The sequence below is a fragment of the Notamacropus eugenii genome, chromosome 2 (genome assembly GCF_028372415.1).
Source record: "Notamacropus eugenii isolate mMacEug1 chromosome 2, mMacEug1.pri_v2, whole genome shotgun sequence".
Lineage (NCBI taxonomy): Eukaryota > Metazoa > Chordata > Mammalia > Diprotodontia > Macropodidae > Notamacropus > Notamacropus eugenii.
Window position 1 is genome coordinate 337416405 of NC_092873.1, and position 18130 is coordinate 337434534.

The window sequence follows — 18130 nt, forward strand, 5'->3', positions numbered from 1 at the left end:
AAATACAATCCCCCAATTTTCTTTGCACAGCCAAGGGAGTTCTTAGCCCTGTGTTTGTGAGCAGCTACTGCTGGGAGTCCCTTTAATCAACTGTTTTCTCCACCCCCTTCTCTGAGTCACTTTCTAGAGTTTCGGAATGCCAGTGTCCTTGGTCTGCTCTACAGAGTCAACAGCGATTTGTCTGAACCGGACAAACAAGGCAGCCCTTAAGCGACCGAACTCTGACAAGGCTTAATGACTCAGGGGGAGAGCAGGAACCTTTGTAGGTCGGAAAGAGGCAAGAGAGGAAAGGAACGAGAAGAGGCAGAAAACTGCAGGGGAAATTCTGTGGGGGAAAAGATTAAAGAGAGCTATAAAACAATTCTGACAGGTTAACAGACAGGTAATATTCCATCGGTGTTTATTTAACCAGGCTAGCTCTCCATGCAGCACATATTAAACCCCAGTGAGATATCCTCAAAAGCTATCCTTGTACAAAAACAAGGATCTAGTCAGGGAAAATCAAATAACCAGCACAGGCAGATGCTGGCAGGTCAGCCCACTCCAGCATCAGCCCAGAAACCACCTCAAGATGCCTCTCAAGATAGTTCCATAGAGACTGTCTCCTGATAACTTAACTCCACAGGAATTTGCAGGAAAGTATTTCTGCAGGGGCTTGCCTCCACCATCCATACCCAGGGTCTTGTCCCCCCAAACTGGAGTCCGTTACAGAAACCACCACTGCCTGGTGACCTTGAGACCTTACCCTACCTCCCGGGGCATGATCCAGACCTATTATTCCTGATAATAAAGAAATTTATATTGCTTGGATCCCAGGGTTACTGACTGGCTGCTCTTAGGATCATGGATAACAGTAATAATAATTACAATAACTAACATTTATATAATTCTTTTAAGTTTTCAAATCTCACTTTATTCTCACAATAGCCCAAGGAGGGAGGTAATAGCTAGTATGTTTGCAAAGCCCTGTGAGGTAGGTGTTATCATTATCCTCGTTTTGCAGTTGAGGAAAGTGAGGTTGAAAGACAATAAGTGCCTAGCCTAGGATCACACAGTTTGTGTCTGAGGCAGGATTTGAACATGGATCTTCTATCAACAGAGCCACCTAGAGGCCTCTGTAGCTAGAAAGAAGGAAGGGATGCCAGAAGTCATTTGGTCCAACTCTTCATTTTATATTAGAGGAAATAGAAGCCCAGGGAGAAGTGACTTGCCCAAGGTCACTATACCCATAGTACAGGTCAAGTGTCAGATATCAGTTATGATATCTGATTCCAGAATTTGAGCCCTTTCCATCACTCCTCATTATCTCTATCAATGGACTGAAATTGATCCAGTTGTGTGGCCACAGGACAAATTCCAGATCTGGTGAGTGTCATCTTGTGGAGTGTGTTCAAGTGTTCAGGGCTGCCTCAGTGCTCCCCTCAATTAATCAACAAGCAACTACCATGAACTGGGGAGTACAAAAGTTAAAAAAAGCAAAAGACCCTGCCCTCAAGGAGTTTACATTTCATTAAAGAGACAGAATGCACACATAGGAAAAATGCAAAATAAATACATGCCTAATACAAATAAAGTGAATAAATGGTCATTTCCAGGAGGCAGGATTAGCAGCTGGGGGGACCACAATCAGGAAGGGCTTCTTGGAGGAAGCAACCCTTGAACTGAGTTTTTAATGAAACAAGGGGTTCCAAAACAGAGCTTATTCTCCTCATGGGAGAATGTCTTAAGCAAAGACATAGAGATGGAAATTAGAATTTCATCTAGAAGAAATAACAAAAAATGGCCAGTTTGGCTGGAAATATAGTGTGTGAAGGGAACTCATGTAAATTAAGTTTGAAGAAACTCTACATCACTCTTACCATTTTAACCTCATCTGTATAAACTCCAGTTTCCTTGGCCTGACCCAGATTATGAGGATGAAATCCATTCACCTATATAAAAGGATGTGTTGCTAACTATTTAACAACCAGGTCTCCAAAAAAAGTATCCAAAATATACTAAATGTAATCTAAAGTATTAACATTTTTTCCATCACCTTCTTAAACCTAGTCAATCAACAAAGCAATATCTCAAGCCCTGAATTGTAGTATTTGCCCACTTTCAAGGTGTAAGTGCTCACACTGAAAATGTAACAACCGGCTCTTGAGCTGGCTCAAGCACACACCACTTCCAACAAGCTATTTCTGTGATTCTTTCAGCAGTAACTATACATAAGGTAGAATGTTCAGGAAGATACTGAGGCATAAAGAATACAGCATCAGAAATGAAATCAAAGACCCGGGTCCAAATCACACCTCAGATACTTCCTAACTCTATCAGACTCTTAACTGTCACTTGATCTCTAGGAGTCTCAGTTTCCTCTAATAAAAAAAATCCTCACTTCATAGAGACGTTTTAAGAATCAAACAAGATCCTGCATGTTAATCCTGTTTAAAATTCAATGTGCTAGATAAACATGTTTTTATTATAAGGTTTATTATAAAAAAATTTATAAACATTAGAGTATATATTTTATATATGATATTATAAAAATTTATAAAGTTTAAAAAAAACACTAGGATCCCTCCCCACCGCCACACATTCACAAAATTACACCTGTGCTCCTTTTACCAAACTTCAAAATAAAAAATCCTGAGGCAGTCTTGATTAACTCTTCCTATTGAAGAGACTGTTCTAAATTTCTACCCAGAGTGGAGGGTCTTTCTGGGGCCCCTGAGATGAATGCCACACTAACAGAGGTTCCATGGTGAAAGACATCACCCAAGCCCCATAATTCCATGAGGACTCAAAGGCCACTCAAGCAATTCGATACAGCTTTATTTTCCTGTACTTCTCAGAGAATACTTTAGAAAAAAAATACTTCTAAGTCAGTGACCTAGCCCATGAGGGGAGCCAATTCTCTTACTTCATATCCTACCATGATCCCTGGACTCTTTTGCTAGACACTATTTTGAGGTTGGGTTGTATATTTTTAAGTTATTTGGAAAATCACTGTGGCTTTAAAAATAAAATTCTGAGTGACATCTGTCAACTCTGATTACCATGAATCCACTAAGTAGTTTTTTCTTCCTTTTCTTTTTTTTTCTTTTTTATTAATACATGCAATGAAGTAAGTGTTATCCAGAAATATTTTAGAAGCCTGACCAGCCATGAATTAAATACTCCCCTGAAACTGGCCCCAAAGACTAATTCCAAAGACTCCCCCTTTCCCCGTTAGACCCACTGCTGTATTCTTGAGAGCTGGGACCATCACTCATGAGTCTTTTCTGGGGCATACAGCCAGTTTCTACGTGGGGACTTTTCATGGAGTCAAAGACCCAGAATGTACTCCAGAGATTATCTACAAACACCCCATTTTTACAGAATAGGAAAAAGAGACTAAAAGAGTTATGAAGCACTCTGCCCAAGGTCACACAGCTAGCTCACAAGCCCAAGTGTTACAGGGCCTGCAGCCCAGATTTCCAGTCTGAGCACTGGATTTCCACCCCAGTGTTGTGCCTACTCAAAGTCTCAATTTTCCTCTATTTCCCTGACTTGGAAGAAAAGAATACACTGAGATCGATATCCTATTAACTGATAATCTCTTCCTCTGAGTTCTGATCTTATAACCAGATGATCCACTGTGAAAATGGGTCTTATTTGTCTCTCTTTCCCTTTAAATTCCCTATGGGGATTTAAATTCTCTCTTTTGAGACATCATTCAACCCAATAGTGCTGATTCTCAGCCCAACCACAGTCAGTTATTCAAGACTTTAGTTTGCTAGATTGTGATTGCAGAGCAAACTTTATTTTGTTAAAGTGCCACATTACGTCTCATGTGAATTGCTATCCCTGTGGAGCATTGTGTTGGTGTGATGATATATTCCTCCAAGGAAGATCTGATAGAATAGTGTTACCCTGGTGCAGTGAAAAGGAGACAGGATTTGGAAAATGGGGACCCATATTGAGATCCTGGGTTGGCCACTTGCAGTCCCCATGCCCTTGAACCAGTCACTCTAAGCTAGTACTAGGTAATGATCCTGTCACAAGCCAGAAATGGGAGATGACTGCTCAGTTCAAGGAATGGCGGTTTCCTTGGCATCCTCACTCCTGGCCAGGAATGCAGAGGTTTCTCTCCAAGGGAATTCAGGCCTCTATATACCTTCTCTACAAAGTTGATTCCAAGAAAAAGAAAAACATGTTTTACTTGAGATACAGGATAGAAGGAGCAGCCAGCCCTTAAAACTGGAGCCATAAATGTGCTTGAAGGTTGTTTTTGCCCTTAGAGGAAATAAAATTTATGGTTTGTCAGATAAGTAAAAAGGAAAACCCTCAGGATGGAAAACCTGCCAGATAAAAGTCTACGAATGAATAAAAAGCTCTCTTAAAAAGGTGTCTAAATATCTCTGCAAGAATGTCCCGGAGTCCACCAACCTACATTCTTAACTGGAGCCAAACCTAGAAACATCACTGCAAGGTGACATGGTGGCTTTCTCCATTGTCTCAGGCATGTGAAGTGGCCATTCAGTTTTGGGGATTTATTTCAATTTTCCTGTTTGGGATATTCAGCACCACCACAACTACGGCAAGTATCCACTGCTAGAGGGCCAAATGGTTCCATTTGAGGATTCACCTAGAAATTACACCTCCCCTTCAACTTCCACCAATGGGGAAAAGACTGGAACAGAGCAGGTGAAACTCAAATCAGTTGTTTACACTTGTTGTGGAACTCAGGCAAAATATTTTGGGATAGTGGAGTGTCTTTGTAGGAAAAAAGGTTGAAACTAGCTACATTTGACAATGTTCCAATTTACTCTGATCAGTTTTTTGGGTCAGTATTCTCCAAGTTGTTTTTTTTTTTGTTGGGAAGAGGGAGGGTGGGGAATGATATATGATATATGAAAAAACCTCTCTCTCTCTCTCTCTCTCTCTCTCTCTCTCTCTCTCTCTCTCTCTCTCTGTGTGTGTGTGTATTTATACATACATTTATCAGCTAGGTAGCAAGGCAGATAGAGCACTGGGTTTAGAATCAGGAAGACTCATCCTCATGAGTTCACATCTGGCCTCAGATACCTATTAGCTGTGTGACCCTGGGCAAGTCACTTAACCCTGCTCGCTTCAGTTTCTCTTCTGTAAAATGAACTAGAAAAGGAAATGACAAACCACTCCAGTATTTTTGCCAAGAAAACTCCAAATGGAATCACAAAAAGTTAAACATGACTGAAATGACTCAACAACAACATATAAGTGTGTGTATGAGCATAAAAATTATGTTCATTTGCTACCATACTAATATATTGCATATGGTATCAAAAAAACCAGAATGGAAATTTTAAAAGAATAAAATAAAGAGGAAATACATAGTATTTTAAATAGTTTTTATTTTATTAAAGGTGCCACATCTTCTTTGTTTTCATTAAGAAACCATTATCATTATTAATAATATTTTTAATGAAAACAATGTGAATGAATATGTTTTATTATTTTTGAAAATCTTGGTATAACATTTTGTGATAAAGACATCTGAAAGTCTCATTTTATATTCCATTTGTTTTAAGACTCAGTTTTAATGGCTGTCATAGCTGAAAAAGACACTTAGATTCAAACAGAAGCTCAATGCTGACTAGATTTACTAAACCATGATACATATTTTTCTAATACTATTTCATTATTTGACTTCAATTTGTTTTCAGGTCCAGATCCTCTCCCTCCTTCCTTCCCTCCACCAGAATAACAGAATATGGTGGTTAGAGGGGAAATTGGCAATTATCTTGTCCAACCCATATATGTGTGTATGTGTGTATGTGTGTATACAAAAGAGAGCATTCGTATATCATACCCAGCACAAAGTAATCATCCAACTCTGCCTTAAGACTTCCAAGGAAGAGAAACCACTTCTCAAGAAAGGCCATTACACTTTTGGATGTCCCAAAGGCATCTAAAACTCAATATAACCAAAACAGAACTCATGACATTCTCCCTACCCCAAACACCTTCCAATATTGCCCGTCACTGGCAAGTGCACCATAATCCCTCCAGTCATTCAAGTTCCCAAGCTCAGTGTCATCTCTAACTCCTCATTCTCATTCACCCTACAGATCAAATCAGTTACAAAATAGTGTTCTTTTTGTCTCTACAAAATCTCTCACATATACATCATCCTTTCTGTTCGCACATCCATTGCCCTAGTGCAGGCCCTTATCATCTCTCCCCTGGACCACTGCAATAGACCCCTCTTCATTCTCCGTATCTCAATCATCTCCCCACTCCAAACCTTCTTCCATACAACTGTCAAAGTAATTTTCCAAAAGTATAACTGTAACCATGTCTAACCATTTGATAAACCCAAGTGGAGCCCTATATCCTCTAGAATCAACTATACACTCCTTTATCATTTAAATTTCTTGACAATCTTATCCCTTCCTATCTTTTCCGTCTTTATTCAACACACTCAAGTTTCAGCCATACTAGCCTATTCAGTGTTACCCACACATGACAGTCAATCTCTTGTCTCCATGCCTTTGTAACAAGCGTATCCCATGCCTAGAATGCAAGGCCCCTCACTTCTGACTCTTGGAATCCTAGTTTTCTTCAAGACTCCATTCAAATATCACTTTCTGAAGGAAGCCCTTCCTGATCTCCCCAGTTGCTAGTGCCTATCTCTGTAAGGTTACCTTCTACCTACTCTACATATATTCTGTACATAGCTATGTGAAGGAGTCTTAAACCTAAACCATGAATCCTTTTTTTCACATATCCCAAATTAGCATACAAGTCTATGTGGATACCCAACCACTACTTCATACTAAAAACTGAACTCATCTTCTCCATTTCCTAGGAGCTTAAGAGTTAGAAGAAACTTTAGAGGAAATCTCATCCTACTTCCCACTCCTACAGAATCCTTTCTACAACACCATAACACCTTGGCATAAATTCTCCCCTTAAATATTTCCAGTGCCGACTTTGTATGATACTTTAAGGTTCGCAAAACAATTTACAAATATCATCTCATCTAATACTTACCAATAATCTTATGAGGTACTTGCAATCATTTTCCCAATTTTAGAGAGGAGGAAACTGAGGCCGAAAGGCAAGGCAAGGGGTTACACACCCCAGGGTCACACAGCTTGCTCAGGATCATACAGCCTATTAGTTGCTGAGAAGGAATTCAGACTTGGTCTTCCTGACTCCAAATATACCACATGACCTCCTATGCACACTGCTCCCTACACACTCTGTGAAAAGGTTCTTCCATGCATGGAGCTAAAATTTGCCTCTCCATAATTTATATTCATTTGTAATAGTTTGGCTGATCACACTCTTGACTGACATTCATCTCTCTACAGTTTGAGGGGTTTTCCCCCCAAAAAAATTGCACTACTGCTATCAAGACATATTTCTTTCATTTTCTAACTCATGCAACCAAAGTGATTCTTTGGTTCTACCCACTTTTAGGAATCTATGATTTTAGATATTCTTCCAGGTTCTTTGTCATCTGTATATCTGCTCAGTGACTTCTATGTCACCTAGCCCTTGGTCACCGAATGAGTGTGGCCTCAGACAAACTGAGACGTAGAAATGACTTTAATTTAGAAAGGCCAAGGTCACTCACTGCATCCCAGGCCATCACCAGTCATCTTAACCTTTGTCTTGCCACTAGACTTCAATGACTCTGGAGGAGAAACTGAGGCTGATGACTTTGTATAGCTCTGCCTCACTTATATCCAATTCAGGCAAGTCAAGACATCACTCTCATGATTTCATCGGTCCTCTTCGAGAAAGAAGGACGAACAACAATGATCCAAGTCCAACTTATCAATTGAAATGTTAAAGAAGAAACAGTCAAAGTCAGATCCCAAAAGAATTCCACTTGAGACATCTCCAGTTTGACACTAAACTATGTATTAGTGAATGCCCTTTGGGTACAGCTTTTCAACAAGGTGCAAATTCAACTAACTATACCTATCATCCAGCCCACATTTATCTATGTCTTCCACAAGATGATCACAAGAGATTTTGCCAGATGTTTTTCTAAAATTCAATCAGTTCATGTTGGTAAGTGATTGCGTACAGAAGTCTGCATTAGACAATGGGGTATCTACAGGTTATGTGAGGTAGATACATATCCGTCAAATTTATGAAAAACACATAATAAAGGCAAAAGGTATGCTTTTGTTCTATACCACACATCATGCCACCACCCTCTTGGACTCACAAATTCATAACAGCATAGTTACTTCTGTTTTAACCCTGATCCATACCATTACCAAGTCCTATCAGTTTTCCTCAGCAATTAATCTCAGATCCTCATTAATATATTCATTCTGAATGTCATTTTCCTAGTTCTTCCCAACATCTCACAACTGAATTACACAATAAAAGTCCAAGCTGCCTCCAGCTTTTCACTAGTTCCCTCTGTTATGTATGCTGCTGAGAGAAAAGGCCAACCTAGGCAGTTGCCGCCCCGGAGTTTTCTCTTTCTTCATCTCTGGTCCCCCATGACCTCTCAAAATCATGACCCAGCTGCCAACAGCACGGCTGCCGCCACCCATAAGGGGGCCAAGCCTGGGACAAGCACAGCCCGTGGGTCCATGGGCAAGAGGTTACAGCAGGAATTGATGACCCTAATGATGTCTGGAGACAAAGGAATTTCTGCCTTCCCAGAGTCAGACAGTCTCTTCAAGTGGATTGGGACCATCCATGGGGCAGCTGGGACAGTGTATGAAGACCTAAGGTACAAGCTCTCCCTGTTATTCCCCAGCAGCTACCCATACAATGCTCCCACGGTGAAATTTGTCACACCTTGTTACCATCCTAATGTGGACACCCAAGGCAATATCTGTTTGGACATCCTCAAAGACAAGTGGTCAGCTCTGTATGATGTCAGGACCATCCTGCTATCTATCCAGAGCCTGCTGGGAGAACCCAACATTGACAGCCTATTGAACACGCATGCTGTTGAACTTTGGACAAACCTCACAGCCTTTAAAAAGTACCTGCTGGAAACCTACATGAAGCAGGTGACTAGTCAAGAGCCCTGACCCTGGCTGCCCAACCCACCTTCCTTCATCTTGTGTGTGTGTGTGTGTGTGTGTGTGTGTGTGTGTGTGTGTGCGCATCTATCTTTTTCCCTTCCTCATAATCTGTCTTCTTCCTCTTCTCTCTTCCGTACGGGACTCTATTATAAATTGTTTTCCTTTTTCTTTTTTTTCTTAAGCTCTAGTCCAGCCCTCAACATTAATGTATAAATAAAAGTTTTGGTTGGTTTAAAAAAAAAAAAAGAGACCACCCTAAGCACCATTTTAACTAGCAAATTCTCCCTCTTAGGTTACCCATAGAAATATTTTATTATTTATTATAACAAAATAATACCCTTCTGCCTAGCATCCAAAATCCTCTATCATCTGGCTTCCTCTCCTTTTAAATACTCTATAATACAGCCTTACCCATCCAAATTAAGAATCTATTTGCTGACCTATTGACTGATGGTGACAGCAGATAGAGTGCAGGGCTTGGAGTCAGGAAGACTGAGTTCATATCAAACATTTATTAGCTGTGTGACCATGGTCAAGTCACTAACCCTGTTTGCCTCAGCTTCCTCATCTGATAAAACAAGCTAGAGAAGAAAATGGTAAACCACTCCACTTTCCTTTGCCAAGAAAACCCCAAATGGGGTCACAAAGAATAAGCCACAACTGAAACAACTAAACAACACTGACTGATCCTTACAAAAATTTTCATACCTTTATTCTTGCTATCCCCTACTTAGGAGTTCAACCTAGTTTTATTTTTTCTTGTCCACCAAGCCAGATGTATTAACTCCTTGAAAACTAAACTTAAAATTCCTCTCTTCAAAGGCAATTTCCCCAAACAACTTCAGCTCCACCAAGACTATTTCTAAATTCACCATCCTTTTAACACTTACGTAGAATGGAGGGAAAGCACTGATCTTAAGAGTCAAAACCCCTATGTTCAAAGTCAGATTTGAATACTTCCTAGCTGTGACTCTAAGCAGTTCATTTCATTCCTTTGATCTTCAGACTCCTCATCTAGAAAATGGGGATGATAAAACATGTGTCCTATCTCGCTGGGTTGTGATAAGGAAGATATTTTATAAATCTTACAGCACTGTATAAATGAGCTATTATTGGTATATATTTTATCCCCAATTCTAGTGTTTATTCATATTAATTTTGTATGTGGTCTCTACCATAATCTTAAGATCAGGACTTCTTTTGCATTCCCTTAAGCATCTCCTAGAAGGGATCTGCACACAGTACTCAAAACTGGCTTGGTAGAGGAGCAAACTATGCTCCAAATTTTCTATCTGTTCTTTACCCCATGCCACCTTTGCCTAACTTCCCTCTGGGGTCCTGTAGCACACTTTTAAACAAGCAATATGCCACAATGACCGCATGTGGGAAGCACTGTTGTATGTACAATGTCTGTAGTTCCTCTAATCTCAAATTATGCCATGATCCTAGCAGATGAAGCAGAAGCCCAGCGTTAAGATTCATCAAACCCGGGAATAGAATCCTGCAGTCCTGAAAGCCTGGCCCCTGCCCTGACCACAAGGCAACCTGGAGTCAAGAAATTTAGGGCACTCGCTGCCAGCCCTTTCCAGTAGCTACTCCTCCTCCCAGGCTTTGGTATTCTTAGCAACTCCACATGCCTCATTTGCCATGCAAAATAGAAAGAGTAAACTTCATGTTTCAGGGTAAGACATTCATTTGTGGTTTTTATTTATAATTCTGCACATTTACGTATACATACACACACACACACACACACACACATACACACACCCAGAGAGGCTTAGTCATACATATGCACTTGTTATTCAGAGAGTGAGAGACTATACTCTGTACACACACACACACACACACACACACACACACACACACATACATGCACACACACACGCACACGCACATGCACATACACCATTTTGGGAAGCCCAATTTTTCTACAGAGGTTTGTAAATGAATCTAGTATCCTTTGCACATTTAATTCCAAAACTCAATAATAAATACAAAGTCAATTTAATTGTATTTGGAAGTCAGAAAGCATGAGTTGTATATAAGCAGGTCAAATTATAAGAGGTATTCTAACTCCTAAAAGTGGTCATCACTTCCCCAGGTGTTTAACCCCACTTAATTCTTTTTCAAAATTATCCTAAGATTTAGCCTAGGATTTTCTTTGGAGTCAAGGGAGCAAGAAAATGTCTCCTTCTGAAAAGTAGAAACACCAAAGGCTGATGGCATATAGCTAGAGCTGAGGCAGAGTGTGAAAACAACTAGTGAAAGTACAGCTCAGCATTTCTTAAAATGAGGCTCCAGCAAATGAACCTGAAGCCAGCCAAAATTTGGTAAAGAAGGATCACAAGTGGACTTGAAGTCAAATTCCAAGCAATGTCCCATAAGAAGAGACTCAAGGAAAGAGAGGATCCTAAAAGATCATTGTCCAGGGAGCCAGGACACAGATATGCATTCCTCAGAGCACTGGCAGCCACAGTAGGAGAAAGAGTCAATCCAGCACCCAAGAACCAACATCTATTTTGTAATTTGGGTATTCAATTCTCAAATTTCATAGCAAATATTAATTCAGTTTACTTATATTTAAAAGGGGGCTAAGAAGGAAACCTGGGACTAGATTGACCTCTAACATCCTGACAGGGCCTGTCATGACCACAAGGAGAACAAATTCACAATTGAGGATCATTCAAGAAAATAAAAGACTGGCCAAGGAGCTTCCCCTTCTGCGGAGAGGGGGGAGAGGAGAGAGTACATTAAAAAGACTGGAGAAGACCAGAACTCACAGTGGACCACCAGAAGAATGAGAGAAGCCAGTAAATGAAGCATAGGGTGGAGCCAATCCCATCCAGATTGGCAGTGATAGTAACATTCAGACTACAGAGGAGACAGGGTCAAGCAAGGCTTGCCCAAACATCCAAGAATTCTGGAAAGGGTGACCAGAGCAGAAAATGCCAATCTAAGAACTGAAGTGGAAAATATGCGAAAACAAGAGCCCAAATAAAATGAAACAATGATACGAGTTAAGAGAAACCCAACAGGTAAACTTAACAGAAGTGATCAACCTCAGAACAACTAAGAGACGAGAAAAAATGAGTTGGCCACAGAGACTATAAGAGTAGACGGGAAAAATGAAGCAAGGGATTTTTAAAATGAAACTAGGAATCTTAAAAGTGAACAAATAGCTTAAACAGAAAGTAGAAAACATTATCCTATAAACAGCCTCCCTCAAAAATTGAGCAAACAGAACTCAATGACTCCACAAGACAATAAAAAAATTATAATAAAGTAAAAAGCTTTTAAAAAAAAAACAGAAAAGTACCTAAGGTATTATCTTTTGAAAACAATTAAACCAGAAAACAAATTGAGCCTAGATCATTTATGAACCACTGGACTCGTTGAAAATAACAAACAAACAAAAACTTAGACATCATATATCAAGAAATCATTTTTTCAAAAAAAGCTACCTGAGCCTACTAGAACTAAAGGGCAAAGAAAAAATGCAAAAAAAAAAAAAAAATTTACCAATCACTTCCGAAAAGAAACTCCAAACTGAAGACTTCCAGAAACATGATAAACAAAGAGAGTTTCTGAGTAAAAGAAAAAAAACACTTCAAGCAATTAGAAAAGACTTAAAGTACGAAGGAATCATAGTATCAGAGAGGATGTTATCAACTACTGGAAAGAAGAGAAAATTTTTAAATGCAATATTCCAAAAGGCCAGATGTAAAGGCTTACTGGCAACAATCAATATCCCTAAAAAACCAAGTATAGTCCTACAGGCCGGAAATGGACTTTTAATAGAACAGAGAACTTTTCAAGCATCCTTAATAAAAAGGACCAAAGCAGAGTAGAAGAAAGGCAAACACAAGAGTCAAGAGAAATCCATAAAAGTAAATATATTTGAGGGATATAAAGGAACTAAACAACGGTGAAGTGCTTACATTCTAACAGGGGGAGAAAAGACAAGTGTACCTTCAGATCTAACATTGTTTAGGATCAAAAAGAGAGTTAAATAAAACACAGGATGCTGGCATGATTTCATTCAGTTTTATTGGTTTTAAGAGAGTAAAGGAAGCGAGTAGAAAGGAATACACTAGAGAAGAAATGAGGAATTTTATTATTATTTTCTACATATGCGGTGTGGGAGAAGAATATGCAAACAGAGAAAATGGTTGCGGAGAGCAGGCATCTCACTCTTAACTTATCTGAACAAGATAAAGGAGAACTAAATACACACAAATTTTGGCGCAGAAAGACATTAGACACAATAGTGAAATTGGTGAAGAAAAAGTAAAGGGGGGAGGGTTAAAGAGAAAGTAAAGGTGGAGAGAAAATACACACAAGCAAAGCAAACTTCAACTTTGGAGTAGTTTAGTCAAATTGGGTTAATTAAAAGGAGGAAAGAAAATATATGAATCAGAGATCAAGGGCTGGACTTGTTGAAGAGAGGAAAAGCAAAGGGGTAGAAATAACCCACCTCAATTATAGATTACTAGTGTTAATCAGATTCCTTCTCTTTCTCCACTCCATCCTTCTTTGTAAGGAAGAGTTTTTAAAAATCATAATAATAAGCATGAATACAATAAATTCATCAATACATGACAGCGGAATAATTGGTAAATGTATTGGAAAGCAGAATACAGCATGTCTTATCTATAAGAAACACATTTGAAGCATAAAGATTCAGATCAAGTTCAAATGAAGGGGCTGAAGCAGAATTTATTATGTTTCAAGTAAATCCCAAAAGCATGTTAAACAATCAATCTCAGATAAGGCAGTGGTAAAAAATTGAAATAGTCAGAAGAAATAGGTGGGAAGCTATATACGACTTAAAGGTGCCATAAGTCATGAAAAAACATCAACACTATCTATCTATCTGTCTGTCTATCTATCTATCTATCTACCTATGTACCACATGGATTAACATCTAATCGCCTGAAGGAAAAGTTAATCAAATAGTTTCAATTGTTAGATCAAGAAGATGGCAGCTGGGGACATTAGTGCACCTCTTTAATATCCAATTATTGTACTGTCTTGCAAGAGAGTTTTCACAAAGTGGGGGTAATTTGTAACACTTTGTAATGTAAAAACAAAACAGATTAACAAAACTTTTTTTTAAATGAATGGATATTTTTTAAAATACTAAATGCCCAGACTGACAACCAAGAAACAGTAAATTTTAATAACATGAACTTAGGAAAAAATATTGAACAAGGCATAAAGAAACTCCTAAAGGGAAGAAAAAACCTAGGGCCAGATGGATTTACAAATGAATTCTATCAAACATTTAAAGAACAATTAATCTCAATATTACTTGAATTATTTGCAAAAAATAGGAAGGAAAGGAATCCTACCTCTCTCCTTCTATGTGGAGAGATAAAGCAGAGAAATAAAACTATAGACCTCTATCTCTAATGAATATCATTGTAAAAATATTTTTAAATATTAACATAGAGATTACAACAACATATTTAAAAGATTATATACTCTGACAAGGTTAAAAACAGAAATAAATGGACTATTCTTTAATATGATAAGTAACATCTCCCTAAAAAGAAAAGATCCTACCAAACTCCTTTTATGAAACAAATATGACCTAAATAGGGCATAGACAAAGGAGAGAAAAAACGTACAAATGAAATATTTCTAAAGAATATCAATGCAAAAATATTAAACAAAATATTACCAACTAGGCTATAACACAACCACTGTAAAAGTTTATACACTATATCCAGGTTGGACGTATACCAGGAATGTAGAATTGAATCAACATTGGGGGAAAAAATGAAACTATTTTAAACACAAAAAAAAAAAACAATAAAAATCACATAATTACATCAATTTTGTTTTTAATGTTGTTTAGTTATTTTTAAGTCATAGCTGACTCTTTGTGATCCCATTTGGGGTTTTCTTGGAAGAGATATAGAAGTGATTTGCCATTTCTTTCTCCAGTTCATTTTACAAATGAGGAAACTGAGGCAAACAGGGTTAAGTGACTTGCTCAGGGTCACATAACTGTGAGGCCAGATTTGAACTCAGCAATATAAGTCTTCCTGACTTCAGACCCAGCACTCTGTCTACTGTGCCACCTAGCTGCCCAAATGTATCCATTGTATTAATAGAAGCAGATAGAACTTTTAACAAAATATATGGATTTCTGTTAAACCTACTGAAAAGCACAGAAATAAATTGAACTTTCCTTAATATGACATACATTTGTCTAAAATAAGTATCATCTGGAAGGGAAGGCAATGGGAGGAGGGAGCAATTTGAAGTCAACACTTGGGGAGGGACAGGATCCAAAGAGAGAATAGAAGCAATGGGGGGCAGGATAGGATGGAGGGAAATACAGTTAGTCTTACACGACTATTATGGAAGTCATTTGCAAAACTACACAGATATGGCCTATATTGAATTGCTTGCCTTCCAAAGGGAATGGGTGAGGAGGGAGGGATGAAGAGAAGTTGGAACTCAAAGTTTTAGGATCAACTGTCAAGTACTGTTCTTGCATACAACTAGGAAATAAGAAATACAGGCAGTGGGGTATAGAAAGTTACCTGGCCCTACAGGACAAAAGAGAAGATGGGGACAACGGAAGGGAGGGATGATGGAAGAGAGGGCAGATTGGTGATAGGGGCAATTACAATGCTCGGTGTTCTGGGGTGGGGGGAGGGGACAAATGGGGAGAAAATTTGGAACCCAAAATTTTGTGAAAATGAATGTTAAAAGTTAAATAAATTAATTTTAAAAAAATAAAATAAGTATCATCTGTAATGTAGAAATATCATAGGCCTTTCCAATAAGATCAGGGATAAAGAAAGGCCATCCATAATCACTACTATCATTTAATATGATTCTAGATACAATACTTATTACAAGACAACAAAAATATTGATAGAATGTATATATACCGTTATGAAACAAAATTATTTCTTTTCACAGGTGATATAAGGATGTACTTAGAAACCCTAGACAGTCAAGTAAAAATTAAATGGAACAATAACTACAGTAAAGTAGCATGCACATGAAAATCATCAGCAAGAAAAAATAGAAAAATAAAATCTATTCAAAATAACAGCAGAATATATAAAACACCTGGTAGCTAGCTACTAAGACACTCTATAAAACACTTTGCAGAAATAAAGGCAGACCTAAAAAACTAAAGAGATATTGATTGCTCTGAGTATGTATACTAACATAATAAAAATGACAATGCTACTTAGATTAATTTGCAGATTGGGTGCCAAACCTACCAAAACTCAAAAGAGTTATTTAATGGAACTAGGGAAAATGTTAACAAAACTCATCTAGAGGAAAAAAAATAAAAGATCAAGAATCTCAAAGGAAAGCAATGCCCTAGTAGAGGTACGAGATCTCAAAATATACTTCAAAGCAGTAATCACCAAAACTATTTGCTACTGGTTTAAAAAATAGAAAAATTGATCAGTGGAAAAATTAGGTAAACAAGACCCAGGAGCAATTAAGCACAACAGCATAGTTTTTGAGAGACTCAGAACTCCAACTACCGAATGTAATGTATTTTACAAAAACTGCTAGCAAACATGGAAAGTAGTATGGCAGAAATTAGGTTCAGACCAACATTTCGTACCATATACCACATTAAGCACCAAACTGATACATGACCTGGATACAAAAGGGTCATATCATAAAAATATTAATGGACCTTGAAAGGATATAAGAATTCTTAGCCAAACAAGGGAAAGAGATGACCAAAGAAGTTAAATGGACAATTTTGATTACAGAAAATGGACAATTTTGATTACAGAAAATGGAATTGTTTTGCAAAAAACAAAATCACTGCATTTAGTGTTAGAAGAAAAATAGTAAATGAGGACATTTTTCTGATAAAGGTCATTGGGAAAAAGCTTTCAATAAGTTTTCTGAATAAAAGGTCAAGTATTTTGGATATATAGAAAATAATGCAAATTATATAAGAAAAACAATCATTGCCCAATAGAAAAGCAGTCAAAAAATATGAACAGACAGTTCTCAAAAGATTTGACAACTCATCAACAGCCATATGAAAAAACACTCCAAATTTCTATTAGCAAGAAAAACGCAAATTAAAAGTACTCTGGGTTTCCCCTACCCCATATCCAAAGGAATAGCAAAGATGATAGAAAAAAATTACAAATGATGGAAGGAATACAGGACAAGAGGCACACTAATGCAGTGATGGTGCCGCCATTCTGCAAAGCAATTCAGAACTCTAACAAAAAAAGTCTCTAGACTACACATGCCCTTTTATCCAGAAACAATGCTACTAGACTTTTACTCAAAAGTGATCAAAGAAAAGATCCATATACCAAGAATAATCAGCATTCGGGGTAAAGGGCATGTGTGGCAAAGAATTGAAAACTAAGAAGGTGCCCAACAACTGGGAATGGCTAAACAAAGTAGGGTACAAGAACGTAATGGGATATTATTGCCCATAAGAGATGACAAAATGGGAGTGACTCAGAGAAACTTGGGATGACATACATGAGCAGATATGGGAGCGAGCAGAACTGGAACATTCATACAATGATCACAAAATTACAAGGGAAAATATATAACTGGGAAAGACTTGGGAACTTTCATCTACAATGATGAATCTACAGGAATGATCCAGAAAGCTGATGAAGAATCCTGCTTTCCACCTCTGTGAAGAGAGGTTATGGACTAGGAGAAGGCAACTCCTTGGCTCACTGGATGGAGCACTGGGCCTAGAGTCAGGAAGACCTGAGTTCAAATCCAGTCTCCAATATAACTAACTGTGTGATCTTGGGTAAGTCACTTAATCTCTGTCTAGGAGGCAGCTAGATAGCTCAGTTGATAGAGCTCTGGACCTGGAGTCAGGAAGAACTGAGTTCAAATCCAGTCTCAGACACTTACCAGTTATATGATCCCAGGCAAGTCACTTAACCTCTGTTTGTCTTAATCTAACAGAGAAAAGAAATAAACCACTCCCAGTATCTTTGCCAAGAAAACTCCATGAACAGCTATGGTTCACAGGGTCACAAAGAGCGCACAGCTGAGCACCCACAAACAACTGAACAACAACGACCTGTTGGTGCAGAACATTCAGATGCAGCCAACGTGCAGATGCGGTTCAC

At 38.3% G+C, this 18130-nt stretch overlaps 1 long non-coding RNA gene and 1 pseudogene across 6 annotated transcripts in view; one reads left to right on the plus strand and one right to left on the minus strand.

Annotated features, from left to right (window-relative positions):
• LOC140528074 (uncharacterized) overlaps positions 1 to 18130 on the minus strand; it is a 261449-nt gene that overhangs the window by 160356 nt on the left and 82963 nt on the right. The gene's annotated exons all lie outside the window — the stretch shown is intronic.
• LOC140528073 (ubiquitin-conjugating enzyme E2 C pseudogene) lies at positions 8478 to 9201 on the plus strand (annotated as a pseudogene).